We start from the raw sequence: 12,804 nt of genomic DNA on the forward strand, positions 1-12,804 counted from the left end.
AACCAAAAAAAACCCCATATTAATCAGGTTAATAGCTTTAGTGTGGCAGCTGCCATTTTGGCTAATGCAGAAGGGACTGAAGAGGAAATTTCAGAGCAACATGGACATGAATAAACTTAAAGAAGAATCTCTTGTCATAAAAGCTGTAACACATTATAGCTTTTTACTTACGGAAGGTCTTGTTTTTACTTCACCAAGGGAAGGGTTTTGTCCTGCAAATAAGATCTTGCTATCTGTAATAATTATCTTATGGGCACCAAGCACAACAGAGATCAACAGAGATCAGACAGCAACCAAAATTTCAACACTGCTTAGGGCTTGACTTGACAGTAGCTGATAAAACTCTGCTTACATTATTCAGCTAATTTCGGCTTTGACCTGTAGCATTTTCTTTGTTGAGCTGTCTTTATGGTTGGTGTTAGAATTGGGTGTTTATTCTTCTACTTAACCTTCCGGAAAATACTGTTCTGTGATGTGTGATAATTTCTCTCTGGAGAAGCATTTTTATTAATTAAACTTTTCTTTTTAACATAGGTACTGCTTAGCCAGCTTCAAGATTACTTGAATAACCCACAGATATTATGCACGTGTTTTTGTTGATAGCACAGTTTGTTGAACTGAATTTAAGCAGCCTTCATGAAAAATATTCTTGCAGTTGTCAGTGCTTTGTACTGTGCATCTCAGAAGTACATTGCTTGGTCATGGTATGAAAATGGAAAACCAGTAGAATAAAAGCCCATTTTAATATCAGTTTTTGCAGTAGTTTAAAGCTGACACAAGCAAAGCCTTCAGTTGTTGCCCTGCTTTGTTGTCAGATTTTTTGAACAGAAATTTGCAGGAGGTTTAAACTATAATTTGCCAGGCCCTGGTTGGCTTGCCCATGAGTACCAACACTACTTTGCTAGTAGAGATAATATGACAATTATCCATATTAGTTTTTTTGTCACATGGACTTTTCCCACTTAGCAGAAAATTATTATAAGGAGAAATGTACATGATCTGTGGGTATTTGTCCACAAATTATGGGAGAGAGCGTGCGTCTTTTGAGGGATGGGAGAAAGATTATGTGCCCTTAAATGGACTGAGCACAAGGGCAGAAATCTGATGCAAGAAGGATAAGGGTAACAGATGCAATGAGTTTCAAAGTCCCAGTAGCACTTTTTCTTGAATGGCTGATCTATATTTATTCTGCTGGTGCAGAAGCTGCCCCTGGAGATCACACTCCACTCTTTACCTGACTCAGGACATATGGAAATATGACACCTGCTTACTGCAGCAGTACTTCCAGAAGTGGGATTTTGACTCTTGGAACCAGAGCTCAACTTTTCATCACAGCAACTAATCTGCATTCTGCTTTTCTCATGAGTGGGGAAAAAAAAAAAAAAAAAAAAAAAAAAAAAAGCCCAAGAGTGCTATTTTCTCCTAGATGATTAGAAAATGCTGGTTATATGAATACCACTTAGGGAGGATGTGGTGATGTTATTAATAAGAGCTATTTGCCATAGAATTTACCTCTATGTGATAAGAGCAGCTTGTGAAGAAACACCGCATTCTCTGGAGAAGGTAGGTAATTCTTTGAAAAGGAAAACAAAAGCATAAAAAATAGAAAATAATTTTGCCACAGTCACCCAGCAAGTAAAAACAGGAACTCAAAACAGAACAGAATTCTTTTATCTGCCTTAAATTTTAACTTTAAGACTATAGAATGTGCTCTCAAGAGAGTCATGATTATCATATTTCCTTGATAAAAGCTAGGAAGTAATGCCTTCTTGGCTGGGGTTCGTTAGAAGGGAATTCAGATGATTCAAAGGTTTATTGAAGTCCAGTCCTTTGGCTGAACATGTTTCAGTAGAGCTCAGATGGGCCTGTAAACACAGATGAAACTCAACGTCTACGACGCATCAGTGAAAGGGCAACAGTCATTCTGAAATGTGAGAAGAATTTCAGCAAGCCTCTGACTAAGCCAACCTAATTTCACATAGGTCTATGCCTCCCTTCCCTACTGTGCTTGCCCTCCAGCTCTTCTATTTTCCTTGGTAACTAGACCAGCTGTTGACTAGGAATATACCCCTGGGCCAATTAAAGAAAGGTTTTCTCTTGCAAGTTTTCCTTGAATTATCAGCTTAACTTCAAATTTCCACTTCTTGTTTTACAAAGTCAATATTTGGTGGAAATAAAGTGGCAGAATGGAAGAAAGATGAGAACCAGATCAGTATATAAAAAAGAAATCTAAATATGTTAGTCTAGCCTTCTTTCCTTTTCTACTCTTGCAAAAGAAGCTTGCTATATAGAGAGGGGAGGGAAAAATGTGTAGATAGTAAGGAAAGAGGAAGAAAAAGAAAAGCAGAGAGGAAGAAACTGACCTAGAAAGAAGGGGCATGAAGAACAGAAACACTGTTCTTTACTGTGCAAATTCTTGTTCTTCTGTCCTGCCACTTACAGAAATGAAATGAGAAGAGACGGCTTTAACTGAACAAAAACATGGTACATATTGTCTTGTTTTACTGCAGAGTTCTCTCCCTTAGAGTAATGATTACAAGATGAACAAGTGATATTGGGGCTCTAAAGTGTCTCCTATTGAAAAGTCTGATTCTATGTTTTCTGTTCCCTGCAAACAGTTTTTCTTATTATTTTAAATTGTTAAAGACTGCATGTCTTCATGATACCATTTAATTTCAGGTACGGAGATTCTCTGAGTTATTCTTTTGACAAAGACATGCGTACAGAGGTAGCAAGTTGCTGTGATATGATGATCTGATCCACGCGTCCTTTGTTGTCATGCAGCATTAGTCCAACTGCTGAAGCTCTACTCTTTGGCAGATTTCTCTAATGAGATACCGCATGGCAAATTGACAGAAATAGAAGACTTGAAATCTTACAGAAAGCATGCTACTAACAATATGAGGGGAATGCTTAAAACAAATTTCTGTAGCCCTGTAATAGTATTAAGGTGGCATCATTGCTAAAACACATACAGTGACATCTGCTGAAGGCTCATTATACCTTCTTATTGCTGTGTAAGCAGTGATCTGGAAAAAAAAAATGCCCTTTGTTAGATACTAGTAAAAGAGAAGTGGGACACCAGCTATAGTGGAGATGTCTAGATGATAGCAAAGATCCAGGAGACACTGACATATGAGGAAATAATGTGGGATTGTGTTCTAGTTCTTGCACTCACATTAAGTACAGTTAAAACACAATAGATGTATACAGCTTCCTCAAGAGAAGCAATGCTGCCTTATGTTAATTCCTCATGTATTGTATTAAACTTTATCCATTCCTTTGCTACTGACATATGCATTTCATGTCTTTAAAAATCTGAGAGACACTACTGGAAAGTTGACAACACAGACATTATTAAACAAAGCAAATTCCTGTGAGTGCAACAAATAGAAAAATTAACAGCCCATCCTAAGACTGACTGCCCTGCAGAATAAATTCTTATATTTTGACATATATAAATTCTAATATTTTATAAATATAAATAAACACATAAATCCTTAAATTTGAGACAAATATTTTGTAAAATAATGTCAATCTTTTCCTATCCACCTCTGCTCTCTCCTTTACCCACCTACCAAAAATACCTGTTCCTCCATACACAGAGTGAGTCATAAAAACTGTAATTTGAAAGCACTAAGATTATAAAGTACAGATTTGTCTCACAGTGCATGAATAAAACCTGTTACTGTTCCTTACATGAGCAGCCAAAGGCCGTATTGGCCTTGTTGAAAGACAATTTTATTTTTCTCCCTGAAGCTACATCTGTATTGGTATGTAAAAAGAAGAATGGGAAAAAAAGTGTGTGCAGCATTTAAAAGAGAAGTTAACCAAAATGCTTCAGTGTAGCTCAGGTTTACTTCTGCACTTTGTTGTATATTTCATTTGCCCAGTGCATGTAAAGCCACACAGAATTAGTTCTGTGTCATACATTTTGTTTAATACGAGTCACAGGGGTTTTTTGTTGGTTTTTTTGGGGGGTTTTTTTTTTTGTTTTTTTTTTTTTGTTTTTGTTTTTTTGGGTTTTTTTTTGCTCCTGCTGTGAAGCTAATAGGAAGCTACAGAAGCATCCAAAGCCATGAACTACTCAAACAATAGGAAGAAGAAAAGCATTTGTCATGTTCTCCTCAGTATATTGTTGTAATAACCATGGCCTAAATTCAAATATAGTACAAAGCTTTTAAACTCCATCTATGACTCCATTGGTTCTACTGAGCCTTCCTGAACACAGATTAATTTTGCATTTTATTTAAGCAATTTGAAAGCAGAGTAGCCTACTCACTTTCTGTGTGCAATTAATTGCTGCCATATTTGGATATCATCCCATTAAAACCACTGGGTCTGCTTATTTTAGTGGTGATTATCCCTTCTAATCCCACTCATTGAAAGCTTCCAATGCAGTTACCCACTGGGAAGAATACAGTTTCTGTTATGACTGGAATGAATGGCTTGTTTCAGTTTCTGTGCTGCAAATTTACTCTAAGCTATTACAAAGATACATGATTTATAGCTCTTAAGCTTGCTGATTCTGGTATAAGTATGGTACGACATGCTGACTATAATGTGACATTTGTTCAGAAAGAAAATCCGCAGTTTTTAAATGTGCACAGGCAGAGTCATACATAAACACACATAGAAAGTACCGGTAAAGATGGAACCGTACTTCTCAAATGCAGTGCTGGTCTTGAAAGCTGTATTGCTTATTACGTGCACAATAATATTGCCTGATTGCTAATCTTCATGCAGATATTAATTGTAATTTTTATTTTTATTCTGATCACAGTTTTCAAAGGGTGAGTTTCATCATTCTCTTTGTTTCTATTCAGTGTGATAGTAGTACTTTTTCTGCTGAAAACAGTTGTTATACATGTAGTTGCAATTCTGAGCTTATGTATGTCACTCTTGGTGTTAGTAACTCTTTAGCATGAAGGAGTTCTCATTTACTGGTGCTTCATCAGACTGACATTTCATATGCAGACAATACTGGAAACAGCCATTAATTCTGTTGTGGTGTTTTTCTGCAGGTAATTTATATGTTCATGAAAATGAGATGATAAAATAGAGTTTTTGTTTTGTTTGGTTTTGTTTGGTGTTGTTTTTTTTAAACTCCCTGGAACAGAAAGACAGAAACTGCTGGCATTTTACTAGACAGTTCTTGTATCACTTATATTAATATGTCCATTCAAATAATTGCAGAAGACATCTTCTCCATATGATTATTTCTTGCTTAGACAGTAGGAAGCATCTGCACTGTGGTAGTGATAAGTGGTTCCTGTGCACCATTGTACTCTTTTATTACTTCTTTATACAGTTCATTTTCAAGGCAGATGCTCTTTCTACTTCAAACGTAGCTGATTTTATCTGGAGTTTATTTTCTCAATATATATTAATATACATATATTAATATTAATGAATATAATATACATTATATATTATAACTATATTATGTATCAGCAAAAGTGTTGCTCTGCTAGACAACCTTAGCAGGCATTGGCAACCTACTCACAGGACATAGCATAGCCTTTGTTTTCTGTTAAGTTTTGGTGAGTCAGCAGGACATATATTTCACAGTGAAGGCATCCAACGGGTGTAGGGGGAATGTGGTCAACTGAATTTACTGGATCAAGTTATTTGTCTGGTTGCAAATTCTGTTGCTTAGTTCATAAGATCTTCAAGAGATTAGCAAATGAAGGCAGCTAGTCCCTGGGCTCCCATAGAAATGTTTCTCAAGGCTGAGTAGCGTATATTACGTCTGCCATAGTTTTTGTTGTCTAAAGGAGACTGACATGCTAGACATCTGTTCTAAGTTACCATAAGAAAAAATGAATCAGAAAAACTAAACCAAATGTATCTTATGACTTTTTAAAACTAAATTTTACTTTAGGCAGAAGCACTTTCCATTCCAGGCTAATGCTTTGAAAAATGGGTCCATAAGAGCAGTTGTTTTTTATGTGAAGTGGCAGGTGAGAGTGACTTGCAGGTTTCTTGTGTGAGAGCTGTGAAGAACCAAAAGTGAACTGGTGCTGCAAGATTCCAAACAGATGCTACTCTTCCATCCTGGAGAATTACTTGGTTGTAAATATTCAGATAAAATAATGCTTCATCCAGTCTCCTGAAGAAATGTAAACTTTCATTCTCTTCTTTTTCTAGAATAAAAATAAACGAGGGAAGAAAGATCAGCAGAGAAACTAGGAATCTGCCCATTCTCTTATGATTCTCCCTTTTTTTATGGCTTTGTATTTATTCAAAGGACAGGAGAGTGAATGGGAGTTCAGTCTGAGTCCTTCCAGTTGAGTGGATGACCTTTCATTGTCTGTCTGTAATTCCACGGAAAATGCCTGGTACCACAATCATTTGAGAGCACTGCTGTGACCTTCTCATCCTGGTTGTACGTTAACTGTTCTGCCCACTTGACTTTGCTCCTCAGCCTCCCTTGCAGAATCTGTGTTGTTCTCAGTGCATTATGCCTTTTCATTTTTTATTTTTATTTTTATTTTTATTTTTGCTTCTTAGTTGTTCATTTGCTTTTACATCTGCTGCTTTGCTGATTTCCACACCACAATATGTGCGATCAAGCTCTCTTAAAATTTAGGGTTAGTTTAAAAAGGCTATTATTATTCTGTCTCTATTTTCTAGAGTACATTGACTTTGAGAACAGAGCCACCTTAAAGCTTTCCAGCAAGTTAAATGAAATTAAATTTTGATGTCTAAAGGAAGGATTTTTTACCTCACAAGTCCTATGAAGGAGGTTGGGAACAGAGGTTACATTGCAATAAGTGCAAGTGTTCTTTTCTGTTCTCTGAAGCAAAAGCTGCCATCCTACAGACTGTCTTGGGCACATCAAGTTCAGTCATCTCTCCCAGGCACTGGCAAAGTCATCAGAAAAGCCACAGTCAGATTTGCCAGCTTGGCACCCTACTGCCTTAGAGTTTGTCTGTTTCTAAATTGGCCATGCCTGAGAGGACCAGTTTATAAATAAAAAAAGGTGAATTCTATACCCTGTACCCTGCACAGGAGCAGGGCAGATGTGGGAGTAGGAGATAGAGGACAATTCTTGGAATTCTTTGGAATGGCTGTGCAGTATTTGTTATGTTGATGTCTCTATCAAAGAAATGATTAGTGTCATCACTGGTAGGGAAGTAAACCTTGCGCAGTGTAACCTTGGAGAGATAAAAGAGAAGACTAAGAAAGATCTTATTTGCAACTAGGTAATTAATAGCAATTGCCTGCTCATCCTTATGACCCCTCACAGGCTAGATGGAAGTACTAATTTTCAACTGCACATTTTTGTCTTCTATCTTATACTTGTTTCAGTGAGTAATCTGCAGTGGGATTTAAGAATCTGCAAAGCCCAAGTTCATTTGCCCCTCTGGCAAGTTATTTAGTAACAGGTGAATGGTTGGATTGGATGATCTTTTAAGTCTTTTCCAACCTTGGTGATTCTATGATTCTATGATTCTGTGATTCTATTTACCTTTTTAAGTGCAAACAGTAAGATGTTTTCTTCAAGGATATGGAAATTGAATGCCTCGTATGCTCCAGGTATGTTCCATTGCTCCATGGCAATATAAAGCAGTATTGACACCTTAAGAATGCTGCAAGATGTCTAATGAAAATTAGGTTGGATAGAAACCTTAAACATGGAAATTGTGCAGCAGTAAAGGACTGCATTTTATGTGCTAATCTTTGATATGAAGAGCTGCAAAGAAACATTTTAAATCAACTGTTGTTGTAATTAGTAGTAGTCCTATTCTGCCAGAAGCTGACCATAACAGTAAGGACCTTAGCACTACCTTGAAACCCTGAAGAACTTCATTTTTATGGTGTGTCTCTGACTTTGAAACACCTTGAGCAAAGTGTGCACAGCGTGTGTGCTGGCGGGTACAGCTTTTGTGTAAGAAATATTAGACATCACTTGTAAGCACTGAATTAACTAGGGTCTATACACTGCCACCACAACTTGAATGTCTTTTGCTACAGAGTAGACTAATAGGCTGTCTGCAAGCTAATCTGTCCTATTGTACCTTACCTTCTTATTTACAGTGTTCCAGTTTCTGAAAGAGATGAGGAGCAGATGTTCAAGCAGGAAGGTTGCCTGAGCAGCCTACCTCTTCCACCTGCCTGCCAGCTCCCAACCCAGAGAGCAGACTGTGCCTGGTGCAAAGCCGTTTGGGCACCAGATTTCTCCTCTCCCCACACTGTAGCAGTAGAATGTGAACAGCTCACCTGATAACAAGATGCATTTCATCTCATGCCTTTCCTTCATAATATTATCTTCTTTTCATTTCCCTTTTCTCCAGAGCTGTGGTTTTAGCACTGCTTGTCCTTCTCCAACACCGGAGACAACTCTGCTAGATTCTGTCCCATCTTCCCTTCTGCCCTGTGGCTAAAATCTCTCCAGCCCTCTTGATTTTGTCTCCCTGGAAAACACAAACACACACTTTTGCTGCTGTAGGAGCAGGAAAAAGGAGGCTTGAGCTGCCCTGCAGGTGTGGAGTGGTTGAATATAAAAAGGAAGAAAAGCAGTTATTTGCAGAAGGATGTTAGGAGCATGTCTCAGGGCACCCCTGAGCAGTCAGCATATGCCTGACTGCTGCTAAACAGAGGATGTCTAGTTGACTTCACTGCTAACTCTCAGGTCAGAACCCTTCCATTTCAAGACCCATCATTCTATGTCCTACAAGGTGACCTCTGGACAGTGCATCTGAATTCCCCTAGCCTTGCTGAGGGCAAGGACATTTGTCCCAAGTCAGAATCTTGAAGAGTGAGGAAATCTCTCTTGTTCATAAGAACAAGATCTTCTAGCTAGGCGTGGCATCAAGCAAGCTTTTCTGTTGACTTCCATCTTGCTCTGAATATTGTTGGGGGAGGGGGAAGGGGGAGGGGAAAGAAGGAAAAAAAAAAAAAGTTTCACATATTTCTTTATTGTCAGCCCTGAGTATTAAATCATTCCAATGTATTCTTCCTCTGTCACAGTTAGGTGTCCAGTCCTAAATTGAAAATCTCATCAGTATCTTGATTATTTGTCCATCCTGTGACCTCAGAAGTTGTAAATTTTCCCATCTCTGCCAAGCTCTTGCATTGGCACAGTGAAGATGTGTGGGCCAGGAAACTGGAAAGACAGAATTACAACTACGTATTTGTTCAGTCGTTGAGTAAACATTTTAGCAAAGCCTACAGTGAGTCATCACATTAAAAGCTGGCCTTTGTATCCTCCTTGGGACTTGTTTTTATGAAATGAACATAGAAGTCAGACCGAGTTAATCCAAATCATTTTGAAAATTGAGGTCTACAGGCTTTTAAAAGCATGCCTACCCGAGTAGGCAGGCAGAAGGGAGTTGCGCTGCCTCTGCTGCTTTCATTGTACAGATCTTGAAAGCAGAGCACTGAGGTGAAGACCCTCCTGGGGCTGCAGGGAAGCACATGGACTGTCAAAGCTGCTGTGTGGATTCAGACTGTGGAGTGTGTGCTGGGTTGCAGCTGGCAGGAAATGGATTTTAACAGTGAGATCATAATGACTGCTTCAAATTCCTCATGGCCTGGATTGCAGAAGCATATCTGAGAGGATTCAGACTCTATCCATCCTCTGTCCTCGTGTACACCTTGTGCACAAGCTATCTGAATCTGACCTATAATCTTTTCATGGATTGAAACAAAGTGTTTATTAAGCGTGTGCTTGCACTGAGATTTATCTAAGCTTATTCTATGTGAATAATTAGTAAAAAAAAATAATCAAAACATGGGTCTGATGGGTTGATCCACCTTCTGTGGAGAGTAACTGTTCAAAACAGTATAAAACTTTTTTGTGTGCTATTTTGCTTCCTGTGCGTGAAATCCTAAGTCTTCAATATTAGTAAAGTTGTTTTAATGTTCTATGTCCGAGAGAATAAGAGGGATATCTCAACATGCAAAAGTAGCGTTTCTGGTTTCTATAAATATTTACTATGGAAAATAGATTAGGTGAATGAATATTCACTTGGAGCACAGGCGTTATGAGGAGAGGCTGAGGGAACTCTACAACTACCTGAAGGGAGGTTGTGGTGAGGTGGTGGTCAGCTTCTTCTCCCATGTAACTAGCAATAGGACTAGAGGGAATGGCCTCAAGTTGCATCAGGGGTGGTTCAGGCTGGGCTTTAGGAAGAACTTATTCTTTGAAAGAGTGGTCAGGTGCTAGAATAAGCTGCCCAGGTAGGTGGTGGAGTCACCAACCCTGGAGGTTTTCAAGAAATGTTTAAGGGACGTGGTTTAGTGGGAAATATTGGTGATAGGTGAGTGGATGGTTGGACTAGGTGATCTTAGAAGTCTTTTCCAACCTTGGTGATTCTATGTTTCTATGAATATGATTTAAACATATGGGATATGATTTTAATGTGAGTGTAAGTGTGTACAGAAGATTCTGCACTGTTGTAATCTGGCAGGTTAAAAATATAGATGACGGTGATGTAGTCTTTTCATAAGCGCGCCTGTGCTTGTCTTTGTGGAACAGAAATGAACAAGTTCACAGAATCACAAAATGTCAGGGATTGGAAGGGACCTCAAAAGATAGTCTAGTCCAATCCCCCTGCCAGAGCAGGAACACCTAGATTAGCTCATAGGAATGCATCCAGGAGGGTTCTGAATGTCTCCAGAGAAGGAGACCCCACAACCTCTCTGGGCAGCCTGTTCCAGTGTTCTGTTACTCTAAGTGTGAAGTTTTTTCCTAGTACTTATGCAGAATCTCCTGTGTTCCAGCTTCTACTCATTGCCCCTTGTCCTGTCATTAGATGTCACTGAGGACTTCTGACTGCCACCCAAGAAGGGGCTATCACTAATTCAATACAGTTTAGGGCAGCTCAGTGGCCATGGCAACAGGATTCTTAGTGCCGCATGCTGGCCCAAACACAGCGGCTGGCATTTCTGTGAGGCAGTGGCAAGGTTGGGGCAGAGGGTTCTGAAGCACCCTGCAGCTGCCTGGGGTGGAGCCATCCTGGTGCCCATAGCAACTGAGGAGGAGCAAAGCAAACTGACACACGACTGGCAGCCAAAGGAGATGCAGTCATTAAAACATGTTGAGTTTCAAGGGTTGTATCAGCTGTCCTTTCCCATCCCTCACCTCTGCCCCTGCAGTATGAGAAGGTGGCATCTCTTCTGCCCTGATGCCAAAGGAGAGGGGTGGGGAGGAGAGGGCCTCTGGGTGGCCACACTCGGACAGCAGAGAGGTGCATTGGAGGGCCTGTGAGGTCCTTGGGGCCTGGTGCTGGGGTTCTCCACCTGAAGAATGAGAAGGCCAATTAGGGATTGCTGTCCTCAGCCAGTTCTCTCCTTGGCCACAGAATGGGTGGTTGAAGGTGAAGCAATCTTTGTATGTAATAGAATTAATGCATCTAAGCAAGAAAACTATTATTTTTAAATGAGAACATAAAAAATAGCAACAAAAACAGAACTAGTGGGATGTGTGACCTTGTTTTTGTGACACTAATACATCAGTCTGGTTCAATGGCAGTGGCTGCAATTCTCATTGAGTTCCTGAGATGTTCATCAGAGGTTTTCTTATACATTTTACTCTTTCTGTGCTTCATGCTTGAAAACAGTTGCTCACAAAGGTATGTACAGCCAAAAAGTGATGACACAAATAAGACATGATTGTGAATTGGGAGGTATCTCTTTCTGGTAAGATGGGGAACATGTTCATTCTACCTGTGATACAAGGGAAATGCAATCTGTTTATCTGCACTGAGCCTAAGCTTGGCTCTGCTTCATTAAACAAAAATTCTTGCCTGTGTGATACTTGAGACAGAACTAGTAATATTTGCCTCTAAAAAAGCAGTCACCAAGTATGTTCCTGACTTGCTGTTGAAACTAATTTTATTTTAAATCAACTTGTTTTCCTGTAGCTGATCTAGGAAGGCCACTACAGAATGGGATACTGTAGCCTAAAGTTAGGCCATTTTATACAGCACAGGGTGTCTGGATGACATCTGCTAGGGTCTGGCACATATCAGATGTTGCCTCTGGTAAGCCTGTGTCCTTCCATGGAAGTAGCTGGAGGCCAAATGGGAATTTCTAGGACATCTAAAATGACACAAGTTATCTACATTCAAGTAAAATAGTTATATCCCATGGAAACTTGGAGCTAGCAGGTGTGAAATCTGAAATAATTGATATATTAGCCACCAAATATGCTTGTGCTCACAGCCATCTTCAGTCTGTGGAGGAGGGTACAGGATAGGAATATAACTGTGTGCTGGGTTTTGCCTTCCACCAGACACTGCAAAAACTATTTTTATTTCTTTCCAACCCAAAAAGTAATTATTTATTATTACCAAGGTACAGGAAGAAACGTTATTTCAGTCTCCTTCAGAGAGTCTGATAAACTTCTCATGTTCCTCTCCTTTCATGTTTAGATGTTTCAGATAGCAACACTGCACATTTTTTCAGGATTTTCAGTACTTATGTACCTTTAGATGTTCAGAGTTTTTGTGTAACCAGAAAGGCTTTTCAGAAGCCAGTGTGTGATCTTTTTCTTCATTGAACTTTATAGGAAAAGAGGATCTAAAAAGTGATTGCCTTATGAAAGGTGAAGGAATAGTTCATTACTAAAAAAATGCATGCACTATAGTATCGATGTTGTAGTGCCTTATATATGATTTGAAGGAGACAGAGTCTACTGTCAATACAGTTTTTTACCTGTAGATAGAAGTGCTTGATAATATTGAGGTGTGCTGTGTTTACACAGTCAACTTTTCCAATTTCTGTCCTGTTAAAAGTAGCATTATCTATTAGGTTTGAGTAACCTCATGAAATAAGAAAAACTGCATTAAGATC

General features: G+C 39.1%; 1 protein-coding gene across 6 annotated transcripts in view; it reads left to right on the top strand.

Moving 5' to 3' along the window:
- Nucleotides 1-12,804, top strand: part of PIK3C2G (phosphatidylinositol-4-phosphate 3-kinase catalytic subunit type 2 gamma) — a 272,235-nt gene that overhangs the window by 173,287 nt on the left and 86,144 nt on the right. The gene's annotated exons all lie outside the window — the stretch shown is intronic.

This window comes from Coturnix japonica, chromosome 1 (assembly GCF_001577835.2).
Source record: "Coturnix japonica isolate 7356 chromosome 1, Coturnix japonica 2.1, whole genome shotgun sequence".
Taxonomy (NCBI): Eukaryota; Metazoa; Chordata; class Aves; order Galliformes; family Phasianidae; genus Coturnix; species Coturnix japonica.